This window comes from Nannospalax galili, unplaced genomic scaffold (genome assembly GCF_000622305.1).
Source record: "Nannospalax galili isolate Female #2095 unplaced genomic scaffold, S.galili_v1.0 scaffold3251, whole genome shotgun sequence".
Taxonomy (NCBI): domain Eukaryota; kingdom Metazoa; phylum Chordata; class Mammalia; order Rodentia; family Spalacidae; genus Nannospalax; species Nannospalax galili.
In genome coordinates this window covers 260,726-270,892 of record NW_008330221.1, presented here as the reverse complement: position 1 = coordinate 270,892, position 10,167 = coordinate 260,726, and positions in this window count along the sequence as shown.

The window sequence follows — 10,167 nt, the reverse complement described above, 5'->3', positions numbered from 1 at the left end:
TAACACCAAGCAGCAAAAAGCAAAAAAAAAAAAAAATCTCCTCTGCCATGGCCTTTTGTATGGGCTGCCGTCAGAAGGTAACACCCACATTAGGGTGTGTCTTCCAGCTTCGGTGATCCAATTAAGAAGATCTCTCTCATTTCAGTTAATCCCAGATCCAGTCAAGTTCACACCCAGGATTAGCCATCACAAGTCCACCCCTTGTCAACTTGACAGCCAATAGAACCTGTCTATGTCATGCTTAATTTTCAAATGAAAACAATGTTGAGGTCATAATTTCACCTAACATGATATGACTACCCCATCATACAATGACCAATGCATTATATATCTTAGAGTAGGTGATAAAGTCTTTGAGGAATGCTTAGTCCTTTAGGAAATCATAGCCCAATATAATTGTATAGGTTCACAACACTTAACCACTTAACACTTATCTCTACACATTCAAAAAAGAATAGCATAAGTATCTGCTTAACACATGTGTATACATGCACAAGCCTATTCTTAACCAAACAAGAAAAAAATACTCATGTCAATTACAATCCACGGTTCTGCAACTGGTCACGTGGCCTGAGTTGGTATTTCTAACTACCTTCCTCTGTGACCCATTCTGTATTTCCTCCACCATCAGCAAGCACCTCTGCAGGTCTTGGTTCTTTCCCTGGAGGAGTGACCCATACTTTCATCCCTGAAGGGTCTGGGCCATTTGTTGTCATGTCTGGATTGGGTTGTTGCAGTTTCCCATTGATCTTAATCACAGGACATGGTAACACCAAAAGTCACCCTAAGGAATCTCCTGCCTTCCAGATATACTCTTCATTACCTCCATTGTGGAGAACCAGTCCAATTCCCCCCTGGTAGTCTGGGTCAATCACCCCTCCTAATACTGTTATTCCTTTCTTAGCCTGCATCAGAAGCCCGAAATGGCCAGGGGGAAGTCTTAGCTTCCAGTTCAACAGATTGTTTGCTGTGTCTCCTGGCAGAAGCACTCCCTCTTCTGGGACCAAAACTTTTAAGCCAGTAGAATGCAAAGTCGAGGATACAGGAAGCAAAAATTTTCCTAGTGGGCCCCTAGGGGTGATAGTAAGTGGAATCATTCCCACTTCCACCTCTTGATTCCTGGACCCGTGAATCCTGGCTATATAAAAAACTGTACCATATATTGGATGCTGACTCAAAGCATACACTGCCTTCTGGAGGACCATGCCCCAGTCCTCCAGGCTATTGCCACCTAATTGGCACTATAACTGTGTCTTTAAGAGACCATTTCATCGTTCTATGAAGCCAGCTGCTTCAGGATGGTGGGGAACATGGTAAGACCCCATGTAATGGATTCCATGACCATGGGCCCACTGCCGTACTTCTTTGGCTGTGAAGTGAGTTCCCTGGTCAGAAGCGATGCTGTATGGAATACCATGATGTGGGATAAGGCATTCTGTAAGTCCCTGGATAGTAGTTTTGGCAGAAGCATTAAGAAGCATTACATGCTGGAAAGGCAAATCTATAACCAGAATAAGTGTCTATCCCTGTAAGGACAAAACACTGTCCTCTCCAAGATGGAAGTGATCCAATGTAGTCAACCTGCCACCAGGTTGCAGGCTGGTCACCATGGGGAACAGTGCCATATCGGGGGCTCACTGTTGGTCTCTGCTGTTGGCATATCTGGCACTCAGCAGCAGCTGTAGCCAGGTCAGCTTTCGTGAGTGGGAGTCCATGCTGTCGAGCCCATGTATAACCTCCATCTCTGCCACCATGGACACTTTGTTCATGGGTCCATTGAGCACTGACAGGGATAGCTGAAGAAAGACGCTGACTATCCACAGAGAAGGTCATCTGATCTACTTGATTACTGAACTCATCTTCTGCTGAAGCCACCTTTTGATGAGCATTTACATGAGACATAAGTATGTTCACATCCTTTGCCCATTTGGAGAGATCTAGCCACATACTTCTTCCCCAAATGCCTTTCTCACCAATTTTCCAATCGTGCTCCTTCCAAGTCCATGACTATCCATCCAAACCATTAGCTACAGCCCATGAATCAATATATAATCACACATCTGTCCATTTCTCCTTTCAAGTAAAATGCACAACCATGTGCACTGCCCGAAGTTCTGTCCACTGGGAAGACTTTCCTTCCCCAGTGTTCTTCAGGGTTGTTCCAGAAATTGGCTGTAATGCCACAGCTGTCCACTTCTGAGTGGTGCCTGCCTAGCGTGCAGAGCCATCTGTCAACCAAGTCCTAATCTTCTCTTCCTCAGTCAACTGATCATAGGGCACACCCCATGAAGCCATAGGTGCATGATTGAGAACAGGAGGCATTGTAACAGGAGTAGGAGCCATAGGCATTTGGGAAACTTCTTCATGTAGCTGGCTTGTGCCCTCTGGGCCTGCTCGGGCCCGATCATGTATATACCACTTCCATTTGATGATGGATTGTTGTTGTGCATGTCCTACTTTATGGCTTGGTGGTGGTGGTGGGGGGTCAGATAACACCCAGCTCATGATGGGAAGCTCCAGTCACATGGTGACTTGGTGGCCCATTGTCAAACATTCAGTTTCCACTAAGGCCCAGTAGCAGGCCAAGAGCTGTCTCTCAAAGGGAGAATAGTTGTCTGCAGATGAAGGCAAAGCCGTACTCCAAAATCCCAATGGCTTCCGCTGTGATCCCCCTATGGGGGCCTGCCAGAGACTCCAAACAGCATCCGTATCTGCCACTGATACTTCAAGCAGCATCGGGTCTGTTGGATCATATGGCCCAAGGGGTGGAGCAGCTTGTTCAGCAGCCTGGATTTGTTGAAGGGCCCTTTCCTGTTCCAGGCCCTACTCCAAGGTAGCTGCCTTCTGAGTCATTTGATATATGGGTCATAGTAACACAACCAGATGAGGAATGTGCTGCCTCCAGAATCCAAACAGGCTCACCAAGCGTTGTCCTTCTTTCTTGGTGGAGGGAGGGGCCAAGTGCAACAACTTATTCTTCACCTTTGAAGGAATGTTTCTGCATGCTCCACACCACTGAACTCCTAGAAATTTCACTGAGGTAGAAGACCCTTGAATTTTGGTTGGATTTATTTCCCATCCTCTCATGCACATATGTTTTACCAACAAGTCCAGACTGTCTGCTATCTCCTGCTCACTGGATCCAGTCAGCATAGCATCATCTTTATAGTGGCCCAGTGTGATATTTTGTGGAAGAGTCAAGCGATCATGATCCCTTTGAACCAAGTTACGGCACAATGCTAGAGAGTTAATATACCCTTGAGGAAGGACAGTAAAGGTATACTGTTGGCCTTCCCAGCTGAAAGCAAATTGCTGCTGGTGGTCCTTATGAACCAGTATTGAGAAGAAAGCATCTGCCAAATCAATAGCTGCATACCAGGTACCAGGAGACATATTAATCTTCTTGAGTAAGGAAACCACATCTGGTACAGCAGCTGCAATTGGAGTTACTACTTGATTAAGTTTTTGATAATCAACTGTCATTCTCCATGATCCATCTGTATTCTGCACAGGCCAAATAGGAAAGTTACAGGGAGATGTGGTGGGAATCACCACCCGTGCATCTTCCAAATCCTTGATGGTAGCACTAATTTTTGCAGTCTCTCCAGGGATGTGATACTGGTTTTGGTTCACTGTTTTCCCTGGCAGAGGCAATTCCAATGTTTTCCATTTGGCCTTTCCAACCATAATAGCCCTCACTGCATGTGGTCGTCCACCAGCGGTGGCTGCTCCTCTGTTCCTGTGGGTGCCGTTCCTTTGTTCTCATAAGCGTCAAGCCTGTTCCTCCCCTTGCCCTGGGCTGAGGCCACTCTTCTGCTCACTTGGTGCTGAGGCAGCTCTTTTGCTTGCCCTGTGCTGCCTCCTGTTGTCACTGCTTCTGCCCAGTGCCGGACCCCAGGGCTGGTGAGGAGACTGTGTCAGCAGAGCCACATTCAGACACAGGAGACCAGGTTCAGTGACACAGGTCTGCTTTATTGCAGGAAGGCACAAGCTTATATAGGGATAGTGGTCTAATCACAGCACAGCAAGTAGGATACCTCATTAACATCCTATCACAGTACAGCAAGTAGGATACCTTATTAGCATCATCCTATTAGCATAACAGACTTAACGTCCTATCACAGAATAGAAGGTAGGATGCCTCATTAGCATACTGGGTTTCAGATTACAGAGCCTGGATTCCTGGAAACCACGTGACCCTGACAGTTGCAATATCACCCCAGGCTTAAGCCTGTCTCCCACAACTGCACAGGTCAGGGAACCTGTCTGCGGATTCTGCCAATTCTTAAGTATATCTATCCCAATTATACATTCTGGTACTGGGGAAATAACCACAGGATGAGTTCAGGGACCCACTGGACCCACTGTCAGTTGGACTTCAGGCAAAACTCCACTTACCACCTGACCTCCAAAAGTCCCTACTTTAACTGGATGGTCACAATGCTTTTTAGGGTCTCCTGGAATCAGTGTTGACTCAGAACCAGTATCCAATAGGATGCAGAAAGTTTGATAATTTCCTTTTTCCCAATGCACAGTTACTCTAATAAAAGGCTGCAGGTCCCTCTGGGAAAGGATTGGGGAAAGGTGAACAGCATAACTCTTTGGTACTGTGACAAGGTCCTTCCTCAAGGGCACCTGGCCTTCCCTTTGTTCAATGGGTTCTGGGTCTGTAAACTGTCTCAAGTCTGCAAATTGGTTAATTGAGCATGATTCTCTATTGATACCATCCAATACTGACTTCCTGTCATTTGTCCTAGAGCTTTTCTGCTTATACAGATCAAATAAAAACTTAGTAGGCCTCTGGGGCTGGAGAGATGGCTCAGTGGTTAAGAATACTGACTGTTCTTGCAGAAGACCTAGATTCGAATCCCAGCACCCACATGGCAGCTAACAACTGTCCATAACTCCAGTTCCAGGGCATCCAACAGCCTCTTCTGTCCTCTGTGGGCATTGCACTTACCTCCATGCAGGCAATACACTCATACACATAAAATTAAAAACAAAAAAACCCAAAATCCTTAGGAGGCTTCTTATGTATTTGGTCCCTGGAAACACCATCATTGATTAGCTAGTACCACAGGTCCATTTGGGTCATGCCATTATAGGTATTGTTTTGCCTTTGCCACCCATTACAATAAGTTTGCTCACCTTGTCTTTGGTAATTCAATAATGCTACCTGACCCGTATTCCATGGTCATGTTACACCTATTATATTTACATTTAACTTATGCAATTGAGCAGCAACATCTCCAACTGTAAGATCTGGTATAAGGAAAAGAGCAAAAACAAAGCTCTTCAAACGTTCTGGTGTCTCTCTCAGTACTTTCCATCTTATAAAATCAGTAAAAGCCATGTCCTCTGGGTCCTCCCATTGCGGATGATTCGGTGTTGCACTGCGAATCCACAAGAGCATGCCAAATAGCCTGAGCCTTACAATCCCTTCATCAACACTAAGCCAAGGGATATCAGGTATCTCCAGCTCTCTGTCAGTGGGCCATATTTTGATAAATACCTCACTCAGTCAATCAATCAAATAAACTTTTAGCACTGCACGAGCTTCCATATTAAACCTAGAACCTTCAGTCAGGGGGCCCATGTCAATAAACTCACCATGATCCAATTTTATGTTCCTTCCACCATTATCCCATACCCTTAAAATCCATTCCCAGACATATTCATTAGACTTCTGCTTGAATGAATTAGCAAATTCACTAAGTTTTTTAGTGGTGTAGCGTCCCTCTTCATGGACCACACTTTCTGTCTCTCCTCTAGGGGTCTGCTTAGCTCTGAGTCTGGTTATAGGTCTAGAGGCAACAATAACTGGGCCCTGAGGAACATCAGCTTTGTCTTGCTGAATGGGATTAGCTTCCTCAATGGGATTAGTTTCCTCAGGCAAGGGTGGGGAATGTGGGTCTGCTGAGGGTGTGGAGATTAATTCATCAGGTGAAGTAAATTCCTCAGAATCTGAAGATTCAGAATCCTCAGCCTTAGGGTTCTCCCACACATCTCCATCCCACATGTCAGGATTCCAATCTTTCCCTATCAATGCCCTCACCTTTATTGCTGACACTCTTTGAGGCTGGGAGTTAAATTTGCATTGTAGGTCATTTGTATCGTAGGTATAATAAGGGCTCCAGCTTGACTTTCTGTAGCTTTAGCTCTCTGGCTGCTAGAGAGAAGATTCTCTTCCAGAGCACACTTGGAAACTTTTAAACTGTTGATTTGAATCTGGATCTTGCCAATTTTATCAAGCTCATTGTTTATCTTCATCACTTTATCCAGAGATACTAGAAGTAACCAGCCAGCATCACTATTTTTCTTATTTTTCCACAAATTGTCAAATATTTTATGTATACAGTCACTAAATTCCTTGCTCTTCACAAGAGGTGAGTTAGAAGGTCCAAATGTGTTTATTTCCATAATTGTTCCAAAGAGTCTACACCATGGGTTTTCAGTGCTCTCCATGCTATCTGAAGACTCTGAGTTGGAGAGCCTGCTCCAGATAACAAGAAACCGATTAAAGAAATTTATCCTTTCAATTCTGTTTCTCTAGAACCACTCTTGGTACCACAATCTGTGTTAGTCAGGGTTCTCCAAAGAAACAGAATTGGTAGAATGAATGTATATGTATAGGGTTTTATCAGCTTAGCTCACAGGATAGATTCCAAGTTGTCCAATGATTGCACCACAGTGGAGAGGCTGAGAATCCAGTCACTCACTTCACAAGGCTGGATGTCTCAGTAGTCCCAATCTTGTGCTTAAGGTCTGATGAATTCCAAAAGATTGGCTAGTCTTCAGGCTACAGCAGCAAGACGAAATCACCAGCGAGAGAAGGCAAGCAGCAAAAAGCAAAACGTTCTTCTCTGCCATGGCCTTTTATATGGGTTGCTATCAGAAGGTAACATCTACGTTTAAGGTGTGTCTTCCAGCTTCAGATGATCCAATTAAGAAAATCTCTCTCATTTCAGTTAATTCCAGATTCAGTCAAGTTGACACCCAGGATCAGGCATCACACTTGGAGACCCTGTCTCAAAAGATTTAAAGAAACCCCACAGACATTAAAAATAACTTTATTGAGAAATTCATACATGCATATAAGACATTTTGATAAAATCTACACCCACTGCTTCCCCTCCAACACCTCCCATATCTCCCCATCATTTTTCCTGACAACTTCGTGTATCCTTTCTTTCTTTCCTTTCTTTCTTTCTTTCTTCCTTCCTTCCTTCCTTCCTTCCTTCCTTCCTTCCTTCCTTCCTTCCTTCCTTCCTTCCTTCCTTCCTTCCTTCCTTCCTTCCTTCCTTCCTTCCTTCCTTCCTTCCTTCCTTCCTTCCTTCCTTCTTCCCTCTCTCTCTTTCTCTCTCTCTTTCTTTCTTTCTTTCTTTCTTTCTTTCTTTCTTTCTCTTTCTTTTTTTTTCCATTCTTTTTCTTTCTTTCTCTTCCTGTGGGCCTTTTTGCTACTCTAACATTCCCCCCTCTGATGAGTTAACCCTAAATTCTTTTAGGGATTAGATAAGAGCTCCCAAATACTTTTTGGCATTTTTGGCCTTTGGAACAGACTATGTTGCTAAGAGGCCCAAGGACATTTTGTCTTTTAACCAAGAAACTGGCTACTTTTCTTTGGAGTCTTGTCACTCTAACTACCTAGCCAATTTGTACCTCCTACTCTTATCACACCATCCTATGGAGAGATTACCAAAATTATAGATAGGGAATTGGGATGCAGACCGCCCTGGTTTCTTCCATGCTGAACAGGGATGCAGGGTGAGGCAGTTGGAGTATCCCTTCAGTGGGTCTGTCTAAAAGACTCCCAAATTGCATAACTCTTATCTGTAGGGAGAAAAGAAGGTTGTCCTTGATTGGTGAATAGGGGATGTGAAGGAGAAGTAAAGGCAAGAGAAGGTAGCATTACAAGTTCTAGACAAGGAACAAGAAAAGAGTCAGAACAGGGCAAATTTCCAATGTTCATATCAGAGTCCATTGGGCTTTCTTGATGAGAGCTTCCAAAAGCATCCCTCCATTGGGTTCCTCCTCATTTTTCTTTTGTCTGCCAAGGCTGGACTTGAGAGTGTTGGACTCAGGATTTGTTTTCAAGCACTTTGATAGCTGTTGAAGTGGCTAGAATCAGTCTCAGTTCCCTCTCAAAGGCTTCTAGATAGGGGAGGAAAACAAATTTAACCACCATTTTAGAACAATAGTGGATTATCTTCCTTAGCTACAGGTGGGCACCACAGCATTGCAGACCAAAATTTGAAGTTTTACATCTGAGCAGCACATTCTGCATAGAAACAAAAGCATCAATGAAAAATAATTGTCTAAATAACTTTTTATATGAACTTAAGCCCAATGACCAGGAAGTATAATTCCTTGAACTCTTAAAGAAATATACTGATCACTTTAATCTTTGTTTATACTTTTCTTTTGGGTGTTTAGGACCATACAGTTGGCCCAAATAAACCAATTTATTTTTACTCTTCAGATTGTTGGAGGATTTGTTCCTCAGGGATCACATGGGCTTGGGAGGATCCTTTCTTTTACCAGTTCCATCTATGTGAAGATAAGTCAAAGGTCCTGTTTGACCATGGCTGGCCTCACTTGGAAGCATGGAGGAAATGTTTCCTCTGAGTTGGCCCTCCTCTTTGTAGGCTGGGTAGTGGATCAGGTCCATTTGGTGGGGTCTCCATGGCCTTCCTGAACAGGAGGACAGGTGATTCACCACAGTTAGAGGACATTTTGAGAGATGCTCAATATTCCCCTGGAACTTAGTCGACTTTGGAGGGCAAGGAGAAAAAACTGTCCTTTAAGTCCCTCTGACCAGATTAGTATAGGCCTCAAAGTACAGCTGTTAAACATCCAAGAAGGTTAGTTCCACCAGTTTGGTACTTTTAATTACCATGTTCTGTGTAGATAAAGCTTGGGAAAAACCAAATAAACTTTGACTAGACATATATTTTGTTCCTTAAAATAGTTGATTAAACTATGACCTTTGAAATTTTAAGATTTTGTGTATATTATTTTTGTCTCATCCTTTATGTAGCATAGCAAAACTACACAGACCCTCATCACTTGCTTAGGCTTTCTCATTCTTTCTGTTTATTTTGGAAAATATCTCCATTCCTATATCCTTCCAACATCTTTTACATTCTCATTTTCTTTTTTGATAATTATGAGACATAATAACATTAACAAATAAGTTTTCCATCTGTTGTGAGAATTCTTTTCCTGGGGATACTAAATGATGTGTATCCCCTTCTAAGGTTCTACTGTCAAACCAATGTTTGATTAAAGTTTTCCCTGGGAACCAATGAATTTACTGAGCTTACTTACAGAGATGACTGAGGGGCTGTTGAAGTGTATGAGTGACCTGGGGGTATGCATGCTGGAAAACCTTTATCTAGCACATCAAGCCTTCTCTTCCCAGCCTCCCCCAGATTATATACTTTAGTCCTCCCCAAATCCAGGAGACAATGTGTAATTAGGGCCAAATTACATATAGTTGGCTGGGAAGAGTGGTTAGATGCACTGGTGAGGATCCACTGACCTTGATTGACCCTCCTTTAATGAAGGACCATAACCATCAACAACTCCAATTGTGATGATGTTTAGCAAGCAGGCACAGCTGAAGTCAAGGTGATGGTAGTTGTTTCACACAGAAGAGATTGCTGTATAGCATCATCTTCTTAAAAGTACATGGAATATGAAAGGATTTGGTGCTAGGATCCATAAATGAGGGAGAACATATGTCTTTTGTTTTTCTGAGTCTGTGTTACTTCACTTAGTTTAACAGTTTCTAGATGCATCCATTTATCTGAAAGTTTATTTCATCCTTCTTTACTGCTGAATAGAACTCTATTATATAAATCTACCACATTTTTGTTAACCACTCATCAGTTGAGGAGCACTTAGGTTGCTTCCATCTCTTAGCTATTGTGAAAAGAGCAGCAACAAATATGGTTGTACAAGTGTCTCTACAATAGGATGAGTCCTTTGGGTATATGCCAAGGAGCGGTATAACCTGGTCACATGGTAGGTTCATTTTTAGTTTTTAAAGAGTTTTCCACACTGTTTTCCATAGGGGTTGCATGAGTTTGCAATCCTACGAGCAGTGAATGGGTGTTCCCCTTTCTCCACATCCTGGCCAGTATTGGCTATCATTTGATCTCTTGA